Source organism: Schistocerca cancellata, chromosome 9 (assembly GCF_023864275.1).
Source record: "Schistocerca cancellata isolate TAMUIC-IGC-003103 chromosome 9, iqSchCanc2.1, whole genome shotgun sequence".
Classification (NCBI taxonomy): domain Eukaryota; kingdom Metazoa; phylum Arthropoda; class Insecta; order Orthoptera; family Acrididae; genus Schistocerca; species Schistocerca cancellata.
The window spans coordinates 208,134,855-208,152,886 of NC_064634.1; the positions used below are offsets into that span (position 1 = coordinate 208,134,855).

General features: G+C 45.8%; 1 protein-coding gene across 1 annotated transcript in view; it reads right to left on the reverse strand.

Moving 5' to 3' along the window:
- LOC126101285 (uncharacterized) overlaps nucleotides 1-18,032 on the reverse strand; it is a 137,751-nt gene that overhangs the window by 69,785 nt on the left and 49,934 nt on the right. The gene's annotated exons all lie outside the window — the stretch shown is intronic.

Genomic DNA, 18,032 nt, shown 5'->3' on the forward strand with positions numbered 1-18,032 from the left:
ATGGTTCGAAACACCTTGGGGGACAAAAATTTTTTTCTCTTATATTCTGTTATTTATTCGTATTATGTGGCTTGATTTGTGAGTCTGTTTTCTGTATTGATTTATTTTGTGTGCATGGAAATTAGCAGGACGAGTATATATTTATTATCCATACTAACGAAATGTGGGAATCGCAGTAGCGTATTCGTTGTTTCTGCAGTTTGCTCCGGCCTCCAGTTTCGTTCGTGTCGGTTCTTCTGTCTTCAGCTATGGCGTTACGAAGCCCGGTGTGGGATTATTTTATGAAGATAAATCCTGAGAAAATTAAATGTAACTTGTGCTCGGCAGTGTTGTCGTTTAAAAGTAGTTCAACTTCTTGCTTGAACAGACACTTCCGACAAAGCATCCAACACTTAAGTAAAACTCGTTCGAAATCAGTTTTAATGAATCTGGGCAGTGGCGAAGCCAGTTCAGTTTCCACAGCAACTGTTCAGGAATTTGCCATTTCAGTGCCTGTTCGTCAAGATGAACAATCTGTGTAAGGAATACCCAGCACTTCCACCGGTTCAGTTCTGGGTAGGTGTGGTAGACAAACGAAGATTACTGGATTTGCATCAAGACCAGTGCTTTCATCCGAACGAGACTCGTTGTTAAAGAATACTTTCCATTTAATGTAGTTGAGAGCGTAGAGTTTAGAAAAATGACTTATTTGTTGAATGAAAGCTATGTACCTCCCAGTAGAAAAGCACTCTCCCGCAGATTACTCTCTCAAGTGTTCGACAGCACACTAGTGCGAGCAAGATCCGCAGTGCAAGCTGCATCCTACATCTGCATTACGACTGATGGATGGCCATCTGTGAATAGTGAGAATTATACTGCAGCGACTGCTCACTTCATTGATGAAAACTGCAATCTGAAGTCATATTTGTTATCTAGTTTTAAATTCCATGACAAGCAAACAACAGAAAACATTTCCAGTGAATTACAGTATGTGACTTCAGCTTGGGATATTACCAATAAAATTGTAGCTTGCACTACAGATAATGCACCTAATATGGTGAAGGCAGTGATGAGGTGCAAATGGTGGCATGTACCTTGTTTTGCACATTCACTGAATTTAACTGTGAAAGCAAGCCTTGAACCAATTACAGACACAAGGGAAAAAGTGAAGTCAATAGCGGAATTTTTCAAAAGAACTCCTCAAGCACTTGATAAATTACACAATATTCAGAAGCAAATGGGCTTCCGTATTTTAACACTAAAACAAGATTGTCCTACGAGATGGAATTCCACGTATGGAATGTTTGACAGGCTGATGAAAATCAAAGAGCCTTTGCAAAGCACCCTCACCATCCTCAGAGTAGATTCACAAACAAAACTGTCCCATGAAGACTGGTCAGTTACTGAAAAATCTTGTGACATACTATCGTATTTTGAGCAAGTCACAACAGAAATTAGCAGTGAAAGAAACGTAAACGTTGTCAAAAGTTGTCTTATTAAGAAAGGTTTACAAAGTCACTGTCTGAGATTGAAAAACTCAGATCACAGCAATGAAGCCACTAATACAGTAATTGCTAAACTTGAGGATGGAATCTGTACACGCCTCGTTCAAACGTTTGCAGATAAAGCAATTGCTTGTGAAGCAACTTTATTGGATCCTCGCTTCAGGGAGCATGGATTTCCAAAAACTGGGCATCGATTAAAAGAAACAAAAGATGCCATAATTAACAAATGTTGTACAATACGACAGAAACCCTCTCGGTGTTCTACAGAGAATCCACCACCAGCCAAACCAGTTGTGGTGAGCACATTCACTTCCAGCAGTGGCAACATTTGCCAAGATTTTGACCAAGCTGTAGGTGGCTTGATCCAAAATGTAGACAATCCACGTGCTGCAAGTATAGTCGAGCTTGATAAATATATGAAGATGCCGCTGATACACAGATCACATGATCCATTGCTGTGGTGGAAAGAAAATCATGTGTTGTTTCCTACACTGTTTGAAATAATGAAACGACGTCTTTGTATTGTGTCCACCTCTGTTCCATGTGAGCGCATATTTTCAAAGCAGGGGCAAACGAGCGAAAAAGTACCGAAAATGATATTTCTAAACTACAACTTAGAACAGGTACAGCAGATCTACTCAGAAATGAAACAGTAAAATTTCAGTTGATTTTGTTCTTCTCTGGACAGTGTGCACTGAATTTATATTTGATTGTATTTTGTTTAGTCCACTACATCGTGCATGTAGCTACCTTACAAGAACATTTTTCTCAAATTTGTTGCGCGCAGAAGACACGTTTTTGCTCACCATTCAGTGAGTTTAATTTTTTGCGTACGTTATTTATTAATTTATGTGTTTGACAACAATTATCTGATTAGTGTATTTATTTTTGTAAGTGTGCTATGTTTGGTTATTACACTATAGGCATCTTGATACTTGTGTATAATAAATAATTCTGAGGCAAATCAACAATGGTACTTCGATACTTTTGTTTTTGGCGTTCAGATACTGTGATAAAAAATTGCTTATCAACAGCAACGTAACTTCATCTCTGATTTTCTGGGGAAGTGTATTATAAAATGGAGATACATCTGCTTGCTGTGAGTACTTGAGGGAACTCCATGTACCTGTACCTCAAACAAACTTCTTTAGCAAGAACTATAAGTGGTGTAGAGGCAGATCTTCGATGATACTGGTATCACAAAGGCATTACACCGTATGAATTGTTGTAAAGTTTAGTCTGGATTTTATGCTTCAAAGAAATATACCTCTCTCTGCATTTCAGTTACCTTGAAATGTTTCCTACTTCTATCAAGTGTACTTATTATGAGATGTATCTAACTAACTTGTGAATGTTTGATGAAACACTGCCATACTTGATCATTGTGCTATATGCTTCACTCTGTTATGGTAATTTTTTGATCTGTGCGCTTCACTCACTTTGCATCCTGCTCTGTGTGACAAACAATTGAAAATTTAACTGAGTAGTAAAAGTGTGAGTAGCACACTCATAAATGTTAATTCAGTGCCTCGCTTCGCAGAATGTTATCTTAGTAAATTATATCTCATGATAAGCCTTTTCAAGAGCACATACATATTATCACTCATAAAACCTATCAAAATTATGCTCATTCAGGTAAACGAGTTTGGCAAAATCTGTTTTTTCAAACATATTTAGTCTGACCTCGGCCAATTGGAAAGTATGAAAGTCACATGACACGAAAGCAGCGTATTTGCTACAGGAAATGCGGAACTGCAAAGACACCTACGTGAAAGTTTCATACTTTCTGCAATATGATTGGCGCTCTCGCACCTCATTTGTGTTTTTATGACAATCTTTACACAGTAGACACTCACTCAAGATGATATAATGTGAAGGCCTATACTACTACAAAACACAAACTGTTTCACTGTTTCAAAACTGTTGTGTGTTTCAGTTTGCCCATCTCTAACTAAATGTAAATGGCAATGCGTTCATACAGTATCAATTGTGCAAAGTTTCGAACATCTGCCGGCGCTACAGTGTTGCCAACTGCAACGTTCAAAATTTCCCGTTCCCCTGCGCCACCCTGTATTAAATGTCTTTCATACAATATCGAAAACAAATAATTTATATAAACAGGAATCTCACGTGCAGCATGTAATTAGAAACAAGAAGATGTGCATTTTTCATAGAAATAATGATGAATTTTACAATTACGAGACGTACGTATTTCAAATTGAATGAGAAAAAAATGACTCAGGGGAGACTTGGACCGACCAGCGAACAACGGAAAACTTCGAAGCCTGTTACCTCTGTAAATTAATGAAAAATATAAAGAACCAGCTACCTATTTCTCCACGCTTTTTAACCATGTTCCACACGCGTGTTTCACTACGGAACATGAAGTAGCCTCAGCCATTTTCATACCACATATTAACAGCGCGACAATCAGAGCACATCAGTGCGGAGATTTTTTTTTGTTATGGTTTTAGGGCGCAAAACTGCTACGGTCATTAGCGCCCGGTCTCTGACTTAGGAAAAGGTAAAAAACGAAACTGGAAACCAGCAGAAATGGGAACGAAACTCAAAAAATTGGAGAAACTAAAAATAGAAGGAAAGCTTAAAAAACACTATAGAAGGGGGTTTCTTGTCCCCAAAAAGAGCTTCAAATGACTTACGTCATCTCACTGGCACTAATAAACTCGAGAACGCGATCGGCTGAGCGCGCGTCATCTGCTAAAATGGAAGATATATCAGGCGACAGCTGTAGACGGACGCGTAAAGGAATAAAATAGGGGCACTCAAGTAAAAGGTGTCTTACCACCCACAGCTGAGAGCAGTGGGGACAGAGTGGGGGAGGATCACCACTTAAAAGATGTCGATGGCTAAAAAGACAGTGCCCTATCCGGAGTCTAGTTAAAATTACCTCCTCCCGACGACGCGTTCGGGAGGAAGACGTCCAAGCACAGGAAAGAGCTTTCACGTCCCGCAATTTATTATTGGGAAGTGTCGACCAATGTGCGTGCCATAAAAGAGCAACACGACGACATAAAACACTCCGTAGATCGGCGAAGGGAATCATGCGAATAGTTGGTCGAAGGAGAGAGACTGCAGCCTTGGCCGCTATATCGGCCGCCTCATTTCCACAGATACCAACATGTCCTGGGATCCAGAGGAACGCCACAGAAACGCCCCCCAAGTGGAGCAAGTGGAGGCAGTCCTGAATCCGGTGGACAGAGGGTGGACAGGGTAGAGAGCTTGGAGACAGAGCTGAGAGAGTCTGAGCAGATAACATACTGTATCCGCTGATGGCGACGGATGTATTGGACAGCCTGGAGAACAGCGTAAAGCTCCGCAGTATAAACCGAACACTGGTCGGGAAGCCGAAATCGATTTGGGGTGTCGCCAACAATATAGGCACTCCCTACACCTAACGATGTTTTTGAGCCATCAGTGTAAATAAATGTGGCTTCCTTCATTTGTGCACATAGAGCAGCAAATGCCCGACGATAAACAAGTGAAAGAGTACCATCCTTGGGAAATTGACAAAGGTCACGGAGGAGGCAGGTCCGGGGACGGAGCCCAGGGGGTGCTGTACCCCAAGTTGTCAAGAAGGTTTTAGGAAAACGGAAGGAAAGAGAATGGAGCAGTTGACGGAAGCGGACTCCCGGTGGTAGTAGGGAGGAAGGGCGGCCTGCATACCCTAAATCCAAGGAGGCGTCGAAAAAAATGTCATGGGCCGGATTAGGAGGCATAGAAAACAGATGGCTAGCATAACGACTCAGAAGGACAGCTCGCCGATTGGACAGCGGAGGTTCAGCAATCTCAGCATAAAGGCTTTCCACAGGGCTGGTGTCAAAAGCTCCAAACACTAAACGTAATCCACGGTGGTGGATAGAGTCGAGACGCCGAAGAATAGACGGCCGAGCAGAGGAGTAAACTATGCTTCCATAGTCCATCTTAGAGCGCACTAAGGCGCGATAGAGGCGGAGAAGGACCACTCGGTCCGCTCCCCAGGAGGTACCATTCAGGACACGGAGGGTGTTGAGGGATCGCAGACAGCGAGCCGAAACATAGGAAACGTGGGAGGACCAGGACAGTTTTCTGTCAAACATAAGACCGAAGAATTTAGCGACGTCCGAAAACGGAAGGTTGACAGGTCTTAGATGTAAGGAAGGTGGAAGAAACTCCGTACGACGCCAAAAATTAACACAAACGGTCTTACTGGGAGAAAAGCGGAAGTCTGTTGCGATGCTCCAAGAGTGGAGGCGATCGAGACATCCTTGAAGACGTCGTTCAAGAAGGCTGGTCCGTTGAGAGCTGTAGTAGATCGCAAAATCGTCCACAAAGAAGGAGCCCGAGACATCGGGAAGGAGACAGTCCATAATTGGATTTATGGCAATGGCAAACAGTACAACACTTAGCACGGAGCCCTGGGGTGCCCCGTTTTCTTGGGAGAAAGTACGGGAGAGTGTTCACCCGCACTCTAAATGTGCGCTCTGCCATAAATTCGCGAAGAAAAAGGGGCAGCCGACCTCGAAAGCCCCCAAGAGAACAGGATGCCTGTCCTCCAACACGTATCGTATGGTCTCTCCAGATCGAAAAATATTGCTACTGTTTGGCGCTTCCGGAGAAAATTGTTCATGATGTAAGTGGAGAGAGCAACAAGATGGTCAACTGCAGAACGATGCTTTCGGAAACCGCATTGGGCAGGTGTTAAAAGACTGCGGGACTCCAGCCACCAAGCTAAACGGCAATTCACCATACGCTCCAAAACATTACCTACACTACTCGTGAAAGAAATGGGGCGATAGCTAGAGGGGAGATGTTTGTCCTTTCCAGGTTTTGGAACAGGAACGACGATAGCTTCCCGCCATCGTCTGGGAAAATTACTGTCGGTCCAAATTCGATTACAAAGGCGAAGGAGGTAACGCAGACTATGGGTTGATAAACGCAGCAACATTTGTATGTGCATACCATCCGGTCCGGGGGCGGAGAAGCGAGAAGAAGAGAGTGCATGTTGGAGTTCCCGCATGGAGAAAACAGTATTATAGCTTTCGCGATTGTGAGAGGAGAAAGCAAGAGGTTCCACTTCCGCTGCACGTTTCTTCGGGAGAAACGCTGGCGGGTAATTTGAAGAGCTCGAAATCTCAGCAAAGTGTTGACCCAATGTGTTAGAAATTGCGACGGGGTCCACTAACGTATCATGCGCGACAGTGAGCCCAGAGACCGGGGAGAAACGAGGCGCGCCAGATAACCGTCGAATCCACCTCCAAACTTCCGAGGAGGGAGTGAAGGTGTTAAATGAGCTAGTAAAGAAATCCCAGCTTGCCTTCTTGCTATCGCGGATGACGCGACGGCATCGCGCACGGAACTGCTTATAGCGGATACAGTTGGCCAAAGTAGGATGGTGGCGGAAAACGCGAAGAGCACGTCGCCGCTCACGTATTGCGTCACGACATGCCTCGTTCCACCAAGGAACTGGGGTGCGCTGGGGCAATTCGGAGGCGCGTGGTATTGAAGTTCCGCAGCTGTAAGAATAACGTCTGTAATATGTGTGACCTCATCGTCGACGCTAGGAAAATGACGGTCATCGAATGTCGCGAGAGAGGAAAAGAGTGTCCAGTCGGCTTGGGCAAACTTCCAGCGTCGCGGGCGTACATATGGCAGTTGAGGCTGCAGTCTAAGGACACATGGAATGTGGTCACTCGAGTGTGTATCATCAAGGGCGAACCATTAGAAGCGCCGAGCTAGCGGAACAGTACCGACCGCAAGGTCCAAATGAGATAAATTTGTCGTGGAGGCAGACAAAAATATAAGGCCCCCAGTGTTGAGGCAAACAAGATCCGCTTGGTGGAAGACATCTATCAATAGTGAGCCATGCGGACAAGGATGTGGAGATCCCCAAAGCGGGTGGTGGGCAGTGAAGTCCCCAACCAGCAAATAGGGGGGTGGAAGCTGACCAAGAAGATGAAGGAGATCAGCTCGTGCCATTGGTGTGGACTATGGAATGTATGCAGTACAAAGAGAGAAGGTGTATCCAGAAAGGGAAAGGTGGACAGCGACAGCCTGGAAGGAAGTGTTTAAGGGGATTGGGTGATAATGGAGAATATCATGGAGAAGAATCATAAGCCCTCCATGTGCTGGAGTGCCTTCAACAGAGGGGAGATCAAATCGGACGGACTGAAAATGGGGGAGAACAAAGCGGTCGTGGGGACACAGCTTTTTTTCCTGAAGACAGAAGATGACCGGCGAATAGGATCGTAAGAGGATCGACAATTCATCCCGATTGGCTCGAATGCCGCGGATATTCCAGTGGATAATGGACATAGGGTGAACAGAAAATGGAGGAATGTGACCAAGATTGCCATCAACTCAACGACTGCTCAGAGCTTGCGATTGACAGCGTGGAACGGCATTCAGCCGAAGGCAGAAGATCCTGATCCATAGGTTGTTCAGGAGCAGCTCCTGCCACCAGCGATCGGCCGGTTGATTGGCCACCAGCAGTGCGCCTCGGCGACAGAGAAGACGGCCGAGGGCGGCTACCACCAGGTGGTGCTGTAGACGAGACACGCCGTGGCGGAGAAGGAGAAGAACTGGGTTTCTTATTAGCCTTCTTGGAAACAGTATGTTTAGATGAAGGAGGAACCGATGGTTGTGAAGTTGGGGTACGTAAAAAATCTTCACGAGTATGCTCTTTTTTGGAAGTCTTGGTGTCTGACTTTTGGGCTCGAGATTTAGCAGAACCCGATGAAGGGTGAGCCATAGAGTCAGCAGGCGAAAGTGGGGAGGTTGAACGGGCGATCTCTGCGCTGGCCGATCTGACGACCGTGGCACTAAAGTTGAGATCACAAGTCTGCGTGGCCGCCTCCTTTGTTGGCCGAGGAGAGGCAAGGACAGTGCTGTATTTTCCTGTCTGAGGCACAGTGGGCTTTAGACTGGCGAATAATTTTCGAGCAGCAAAGGACGACACCTTTTCCTTGACCCTGAATTCCTGAATGAGCTTTTCGTCTTTAAAAATGGGGCAATCTCTAGAGGAAGCGTGGTCACCCATACAGTTGATGCAATGATGGGATGGAGGTGGACAAGCACCCTCATGGGCATCCTTGCTACACGTAACACATTTGGCCGGGTTGGAACAGGACTGGCTGGTATGATTGAACCGTTGACACCGATAGCAATGCGTAGGGTTTGGGATGTAAGGGCGAACGGAAATTATCTCATAGCCCGATTTTATGTTCGATGGGAGTTGAACTTTGTCAAATGTCAAGAAGACAGTACGGGTTGGAATGATGTTCATGTCAACCCTTTTCATGACTCTATGAACAGCCGTTACGCCCTGGTCAGACAGATAGTGTTGAATTTCCTTGTCGGACAATCTGTCGAGGGAGCGTGTATAAACGACCCCATGTGAGGAATTTAAAGTGCGGTGCGCTTCCACCCGGACAGGGAAGGTGTGTAGCAGTGAAGTACGCAGCAATTTTTGTGCCTGGAGGGCACTGACTGTTTCTAACAACAAGGTGCCATTTCGTAATCTGGAACAAGACTTTACAGGACCTGCAATTGCGTCGACACCTTTCTGAATAATGAAAGGGTTGACCGTGGAGAAGTCGTGACCTTCGTCAGACCGAGAAACAACAAGGAACTGTGGCAACGATGGAAGGACTGTCTGTGGCTGAGACTCATTGAACTTACATTTGTGAGCAGACATAGTAGAAGATGAGGAAACCATTGCGAAAGTATCCCCCATGATTACCGGCGTCTCCGATGGTGCGCTCCTTCCTTGTGGGGGCCCTCTCTGAGAGCACTCCCGCCTTAGATGATTGTTCACACCTCAGGTCACACCTCCCGAGAAACGGACGGAGGGACCAATCGGCACTTTCGGAAGGTATCAGCTCGGGTAATCACCCCTCCCTGGGCCTGGCCGTTACCAGGGGGTACGTACGTGTCCTACCTGTCTACCCGGGGCGGGGAATTACGCGTTACCCCATCAGCGGCTACGCATGGAAATGCGTGGGTCAGCCTTCAGACACGCACAGGGAGGAAAAAAGAGAAAGGGGAAAAAACAAAGGGAAAGGAAAGAAGAGAGGTCTCAAACGCCACAGCGGAGGAAAGGGCAAAGAGAAGAGGTAAGGAAAAGAGAAGGACAAAGGAAGGACGGAGACTTGCAAGCAGAGAAAGCAAAGAATGTGATACATTTTCGAGCGTCCGTTTCTGGACGTAGGCACAAAACATACTCCCAGAGGGGGAGAAAGGGAAGGAAAGAGGCGGTGGTGAGAGGGGGGGGCGAATATGGGGGATGGGGAAGGATGCGGAAAGGGAAGGTATGCAGCCCGGGAAGGAAGGGAGGCCACATTAGCTTGGGGTCCCGTGCTCGCTACGCACGTATCCACGAAAGAGTTGTGGACCCCCTGGGTGGGGGAGTGCAGAGATCGTGACTGTACACGATTTTTGAAATAAAAACTACTTAGCTAAAGCGTGATTAAGAAGTAACGTTGATGGCTGTAAACAGATTTGAATATCTTGAAGTTTTATTTAACGCAACTTAGTAATAACGTATCTAATACATAAGCAGGATCTACTTCCAAGAGGGTAACACCACCAGTGTAAGTGTGCTAGAGCAAGACTAATCTAGGTCCGCCAACAAACATTTCTGAGTTAATCGTAAGAGCAAATAGACATGTAACGTGTCTCACGAGGTGGGAGTATGTGGATTCTGCATGTGGTCATGAAATAGACTTTGCGTGAGGCCATGGAAGCACCGAGAATTAGAGAAAATCAATGATTCACAATTTATAGATTTATCACCCTCATGCATTATATACGTTCCAAACAAAAAAAATTATTAACACTAGGAGACATCAGAGTATTACCTCGTAACACTACCTCTAGTCATGATAATGGCATTCTTTCTTCAGGTATGCCACATCCAGCTGAAGCCACTGCTACCAAACTGTGGGGGATAGTGATTACTACATTGCATCCATGGTCCCAGTAATATTACAGTAAATGTCTGGAACTAATATTGGGTGATTGAGTGTGGCAGTTGAAGTGTGAAAGGATGCCTGAGTGTTCATGAAACTATGAATGTATGCATGCAGCTCTGTCAGCACAGTCTTTCTCATCTTGTCATGAAGATGAAGTAAGAATATTGAAGTAAACAGCCTGCATCGTATTCACAGTAATCAGCGTAAGTGGGTCCAAGCAAAGACACAACCCCCCCCCCCCCCCCGAAACATCACACAACCACATCTGGCCTCAGCTGCACACTAGATACAACACAGATTAAATGCTTCATTGTTTCATCTGTGCCCTCAATGCCTTGTAACATTTGAAAAACGGTTAAATCAAGAAATTTTAGTTAACGCTGCCTCCAGTCAGCTACTGTCCAGTTTGTTTTGTTTTGCCCTTTCAAGATGTGCTGATTTATGTGCCACTGCAAGCAGTGGTCTTCTGCATGAAAGTCGACACCAAATTTCGACTGTATGCAGTTCACGTCGAAATGTTCCCTCAGAAACTGGTCGAGATGAACCTGCACTGACTAACAGCAGAAATTCTTGTCAACTTTTAACTCAATTGTTATTGGCAAGGCGTGAGACTTGGGTCAGATTTATGTTGGTTAGGATCTTCCTGTGACCACATGTTGTGGTACACCACACCTTGTGTGTGGGCACACTTTGTTGGTACACAGTTTACTTTATTCAAGGCGTGCTCGTAGGCACATTCAAATATGATAGCTTTTTTTAATGTTGGTCTGCCAGCTATTCAGCCGTCCGCCTCGATAGCAGAATGGCCAGCGCGACGGAATGCCATGCTAAGGGGTCCAGGTTCGGAGATTTTTTCCGTTCAGGGACTGGGTTCAAATGGTTCAAATGGCTCTGAGCACTATGGGACTCAACTGCTGTGGTCATAAGTCCCCTAGAACTTAGAACTGCTTAAACCTAACTAACCTAAGGACATCACACACATCCATGCCCGAGGCAGGATTCGAACCTGCGACCGTAGCGGTCGTGCGGTTCCAGACTGTAGCGCCTTTAACCGCTCGGCCACTCCGGCCGGCGGACTGGGTGTTGTGCTGTCTTTATCATCATCATCATCATCTCATCCCCATCGACGCGCAAGTCGCCGAAGAGGCGTGAACTCAAAAGACAAGCACCAGGCGACCGGTCTACCCGACGGGAGGCCCTAGCCACATGACATTTCAGCTATTCAGCCGAGTTGATGTTTCCCTTTTACACACAACATTTCAATGAGTGACCCTGATGTGTTCTTCTGACCAGTGGAGTCCAGACACTACGTACATAACCACTAGCACCCAGAGAAGATGATTAGGTCAGTTATCAAAACACCGAGCATAAAATTGAAACAACAAAACGGCCTAGAAACCAGAAGACCACAAGTAACCGATCATGCTGAGAAACCTGACAGAGCATGATAGCTTCTTTTCGCCAATCTACCAAATCTCAATGCTGGCCCCACTTTATTACACTGATTCCATACAGCCGCTTGGCACATACTACTGGACTGCCATGACTTACACCAGCGGTGGAGCATAACGTGACCACCTCTTTTTGAAAGTGGTGACTAATACACTAACTGACTGTAACATGAAGCACCAAGAAGAAACGATCAGCTCTAAATGTAACTTTGTACATGAGCATACTATTGGTGGGTATGTAAAATACATATAAGAGATGCAATTCTCTGTAACAGGTAGAATGGTCATGAAATTGCGTTAATGCCATTCATTTTCAGTGTTTTTACCAGGTCTGTTAGGCTGTATAAGAGGCGTGAACAGCGTCAGATGTTGAGTGATCACTGAAGGACACGGAGATGCTGAGTACACAAGTGAGACAACATTATCAGCACCATCTGGAATTTGAAAGGGGCTTCAGGGAGTGTCTGTATTTGGCTGACGGGTCGAGTCGTGGAGTATCTGTGCGGCTTTCAGATGCGACAGTGGCGCGATTTTGGACTGGGTGTAAATAAGAGGGCAGGCACACTCATCGTCAAGAAAATAGTTCAAATGGCTCTGAGCACTATGCGACTTAATTTCTGAGGTCATCAGTCGCCTAGAACTTAGAACTAATTAAACCTAACTACCCTAAGGACATCACACACATCCATGCCCGAGGCAGGATTCGAACCTGCGACCGTAGCGGTCGCTCGGCTCCATACTGCAGCGGCTAGAACCGCACGGCCACTCCGACCGGCACTCATCGTCAAGGCTCTGGCAGACAATATGTGACCACCAACATGGAGGACGACCCTACTGTGAACCAAGCACATTGTAACCCTTTCACATCTATGCTTGCCATCCGAGAATACGATATGAACTCTTCGTAACTGTTCGCATCATTCCACACAGCCAGACCAGGGAATCACTGTCACACGCGTAAGCTGGCATTAACACCGCAGCAAAATAGGCTGCATCTGGAGTTGTGCTATGAACGGGATTCATGGCGTCACTTTGCATTCAGTGATGGATCAGGATTCTGCACTACTCTTCATGACAGCTGGTGGTGAGTATGGCGGCAACCTCGGCAGCTGTCCCATTCTTCCAATGTTTTAGAGAGGCACAGATGTGTTATTCCTGGCGTCATGCTGTGGGGAATCGTCGGGTATGACTTCAACTCACACCTAACAGTGACTGATGGAACTCTGAAGGTCCAATAACACATCACAGACATCCTGCGCCCTGATGTGTTACCTCTTAGGCGACATTTTTCAACAGAACGATGTTCACGGTTCATTTACCTATGAATTGTTTACATGATGTAGAGGTAATCCTGCGACCAGTCTGCCGCACTGGAACATGTATATGACCAGATCCAATGTCATCTGCATCCCTGTACAAATATCTAGGATATCAAGGACCAGTTACAACATTTGTGTGATAATATGCCTCAGGAGAGGATACAACAGCTTTATCTACATCTACATCGATACTCTGAAAATCACATTTAAGTGTCTGGCAGAGGGTTCATCGAACCACCTTCACAATGCTCTATTATTACAACGAACGAACACCTATATGCTCCCGTACGATCTCTTATTTCCCTTATTTTATGATGGTGATCGTTTCTCCCTATGTAGGTCGGTGTCGTCAAAATATTTTGGCATTCGGAAGAGAAAGTTAGTGATTGGAATTTCATGAGAGATTCCATCGCAACGAAAAAGGTTTTTCTGTTAATGATGTACAGCCCAAATCCTGTATTATTTCAGTGACACTCTCTCCCATATTTCGTGATAATACAAAACGTGCTGCCCTTCTTTGAACGTTTTCGATGTACTCCGTCAGTCCTATCTGGTCAGGATCCAACACCGCGCAGCAGTATTCTAAAAGAGGACGGACAAACGTAGTGTAGGCAGTCTCCTTAGTAGACCTGTTACATTTTCTAGCTGTCCTGCCAATAAAAAGCAGTCTTCCCTACAACATTTTCCATGTGTTCCTTCCAACTGAAGTTGTTTGTAATTTCTGGTGACTATTAGTCGACAAACGACAGCGTCATCTACAAACAACCTAAGACGTCTGCTCAGATTGTCTCCCAAATCGTTTGCATAGATAAGGAACAGCAAAGGGCCTGTAACAATACCTTGGGGAAAGCCAGAAATCACTTCTGTTTTACTCCATAACTGTCCGTCAGTTACTACGAACTGTGACCTCTCTGACAGGGAATCACAAAACCAGTCACGTAACAGAGGCGATATTCCATAAGCACGCAACTTCACTACGAGCTGCTTGTGTGGTACATTGTCAAAAGTCTCCCGGAAATCCAGGTATGCGGACTCTATCTGAAACCTGTAACCGCGCAAGTAACGAGCAGCCCTTAGTGGCTCGCCATCATAATTTTTTATCTTAAATATCTTTGTGACTAATGCCCTTTTGGCATATTTATTATTTTATAAATGACTTATAAGTACTGCCAGTCTTTCCACGATGATTCTGTACTTATACTCTGTATCATACGTTGTTAGTCATAATTCTGTGACCATGTTACAGACCATTCTTTAATTTAAATTCTGAGGAAGACACCCCTAGCAGTGTTGAAACCCGGTTAATTCGTTAAAAATGGTGACCGAGGGCTGTTTTCTTTCAATTGTAACTATTCACGGTCTCTGAACGTGCAGCCATGTACAAAATTTTGCGTTCTGAAATTCCCTGTCAATAGCACTCAACACTTCATTCGAATAAAGAGCTAGTTGTGCTTCACAAGAGCGATGTTTTCTAAACCCATGTTGACTCTGTGTCAACAGACAGTTTTCTTCAAGGTAATTCGTAATGTACGAACACAATATATGTTCCAAAATCCCGCTGCATATCGACGTTAATGATATGGGCCTACAATTAAGTTAATTACTCCTACCACCTTTCTTGAATATTGGTGTGACCTGTGCAACTTTCCAGTCTTTGGGTACGGATACTTAGTCGAGGGAACGATTGTTAAGTATGGAGATAATGCATCAGTATACTCTGAAAGGAACCTAACTGGTATACAGTCTGGACCTGAAGACTTGCTTTTGTTAAGTGATTTAAGTTGCTTCACTACTCCGAGGATACTTCCTTCTACGTTACTCATGTTGGCAGCTCTTCTTGATTTGAATTCTGGAATATTTACTTCTTTTGTGAAGGCATTTCGGAAGGCTGTTTTTAGCAACTCTGCTTTCGTAGCTCTGTTTTAATGGTTCAAATGGCTCAGAGCACTATGGGACTTAACATCTGAGGTCATCAGTCCCCCTAGAACTTAGAACTACTTAAACCTAACTAACTTCAGGACATCACACACATCCATGCCCGAGGCAGGATTCGAACCTACGACCGTAGTGGTCACGCGGTTCCAGACTGAAGCGCCTAGAACCGCACGGCCACACCGGCCGGCCGTAGCTCTGTCGTCGATAGTATCTCAATTGCTATCGCGCAGAGAAGACTAATAGTTTCTTGTCGCTAACATAGTTGACATACGACCAGAATCTCTTTGGATTTTCTGCCAGGTTTCGAGACAAAGTTTCGTTGTGGAAACTGTTATAAGCATGTCGCATTGAAGTCCGCGCTAAATTTCGAGCTTTTGTAAAAGATCGCCAATCTTGGGGATTTTGCGTCTCTTTAAATTTGGCATGTTTCTTTCGTTGTTTCTGCAAGAGTGTTCTGACCCGTTTTGTGTACCAAGGAGGATCAGCTCCGTCGTTTGTTAATTTATTTGGTATAAATATCTCAATTGCTGCCGATACTACACTCCTGGAAATGGAAAAAAGAACACATTGACACCGGTGTGTCAGACCCACCATACTTGCTCCGGACACTGCGAGAGGGCTGTACAAGCAATGATCACACGCACGGCACAGCGGACACACCACGAACCGCGGTGTTGGCCGTCGAATGGCGCTAGCTGCGCAGCATTTGTGCACCGCCGCCGTCAGTGTCAGCCAGTTTGCCGTGGCATACGGAGCTCCATCGCAGTCTTTAACACTGGTAGCATGCCGCGACAGCGTGGACGTGAACCGTATGTGCAGTTGACGGACTTTGAGCGAGGGCGTATAGTGGGCATGCGGGAGGCCGGGTGGACGTACCGCCGAATTGCTCAACACGTGGGGCGTGAGGTCTCCACAGTACATCGATGTTGTCGCCAGTGGTCGGCGGAAGGTGCACGTGCCCGTCGACCTGGGACCGGACCGCAGCGACGCACGGATGCACGCCAAGACCGTAGGATCTTACGCAGTGCCGTAGGGGACCGTACCGCCACTTCCCAGCAAATTAGGGAGACTGTTGCTCCTGGGGTATCGGCGAGGACCATTCGCAACCGTCTCCATGAAGCTGGGCTACGGTCCCGCACACCGTTAGGCCGTCTTCCGCTCACGCCCCAACATCGTGCAGCCCGCCTCCAGTGGTGTCGCGACAGGCGTGAATGGAGGGACGAATGGAGACGTGTCGTCTTCAGCGATGAGAGTCGCTTCTGCCTTGGTGCCAATGATGGTTGTATGCGTGTTTGGCGCCGTGCAGGTGAGCGCCACAATCAGGACTGCATACGACCGAGGCACACAGGGCCAACACCCGGCATCATGGTGTGGGGAGCGATCTCCTACACTGGCCGTACACCACTGGTGATCGTCGAGGGGACACTGAATAGTGCACGGTACATCCAAACCGTCATCGAACCCATCGTTCTACCATTCCTAGACCGGCAAGGGAACTTGCTGTTCCAACAGGACAATGCACGTCCGCATGTATCCCGTGCCACCCAACGTGCTCTAGAAGGTGTAAGTCAACTACCCTGGCCAGCAAGATCTCCGGATCTGTCCCCCATTGAGCATGTTTGGGACTGGATGAAGCGTCGTCTCACGCGGTCTGCACGTCCAGCACGAACGCTGGTCCAACTGAGGCGCCAGGAGGAAATGGCATGGCAAGCCGTTCCACAGGACTACATCCAGCATTCTACGATCGTCTCCATGGGAGAACAGCAGCCTGCATTGCTGCAAAAGGTGGATATACACTGTACTAGTGCCGACATTGTGCATGCTCTGTTGCCTGTGTCTATGTGCCTGTGGTTCTATCAGTGTGATCATGTGATGTATCTGACCCCAGGAATGTGTCAATAAAGTTTCCCCTTCCTGGGACAATGAATTCACGGTGTTCTTATTTCAATTTCCAGGAGTGTATTTCTTTAATTCAAGCCACATCTGGTCTACACTTATATTATTAATTTGGAAGGAGTGGAGATTGTTTCTTAGGTAGGCTTCAAGTAAATTTTTATCTGATTTTTTTTGAATAGGTATATTTTTCGTTTATTTGGGGTTTACAATATTCAGTCTGGCTACGACAACCCCATGTTCGCTAATCCCTGTACCCTTTTTGAGGCCGTTATTAACTCAGGATTATTTGTTGCTAAGAGGTCAAGTGTGTTTTCACAACCGTTTACGATTCGCGTGGGCTCATGAACTAACTGCTAGAAATAATTTTCAGAGAATGCGTTTAGCACAATTTCGGATGATGTTTTATGCGTACCTCTGGAATTAAACATGTTTTTTCGCCAACATATCGATGGTAAATTAAAGCCACCACAAACTATAATCGTATGAGTCGAGTACGTGTTTGAAACCAGTTTCCTTTGAATCTTTCAGCAACTGTATCATCTGAATTGGGAGGTCGGTAAGAGGGTCCAATTACTATTTTATTCCGGTTGCCAACAATGATCTCTGCCCATACTAACTCACAGGAACTATTTATTTCAATTCCACGACAAGATAAACTACTTGTAACAGCAACAAACACGCCACCGCCAACCGTGTTTAGCACATCCTTTCGGAACACCGTTAGGTTCCTCGCAAAAATTTCGGCTGAGCTTATCTCCGGCTTTAGCCAGCTTTCAGTGCTTATAACGATTTGATCATCAGTGCTTTCTATTAGCGCTTGGAGCTCTGGTACTTTCCCAACACAGCTACGACAATTTACACATGTTATACCGATGGTTCATGTATCTACGTCCTTCCTGTGTTAGACCTGCACCCTTTGTGACTGAAGCCCTTCTTGTGTTTTCGCGGGACCCTCTAACCTAAAAAACAGCCCAAATC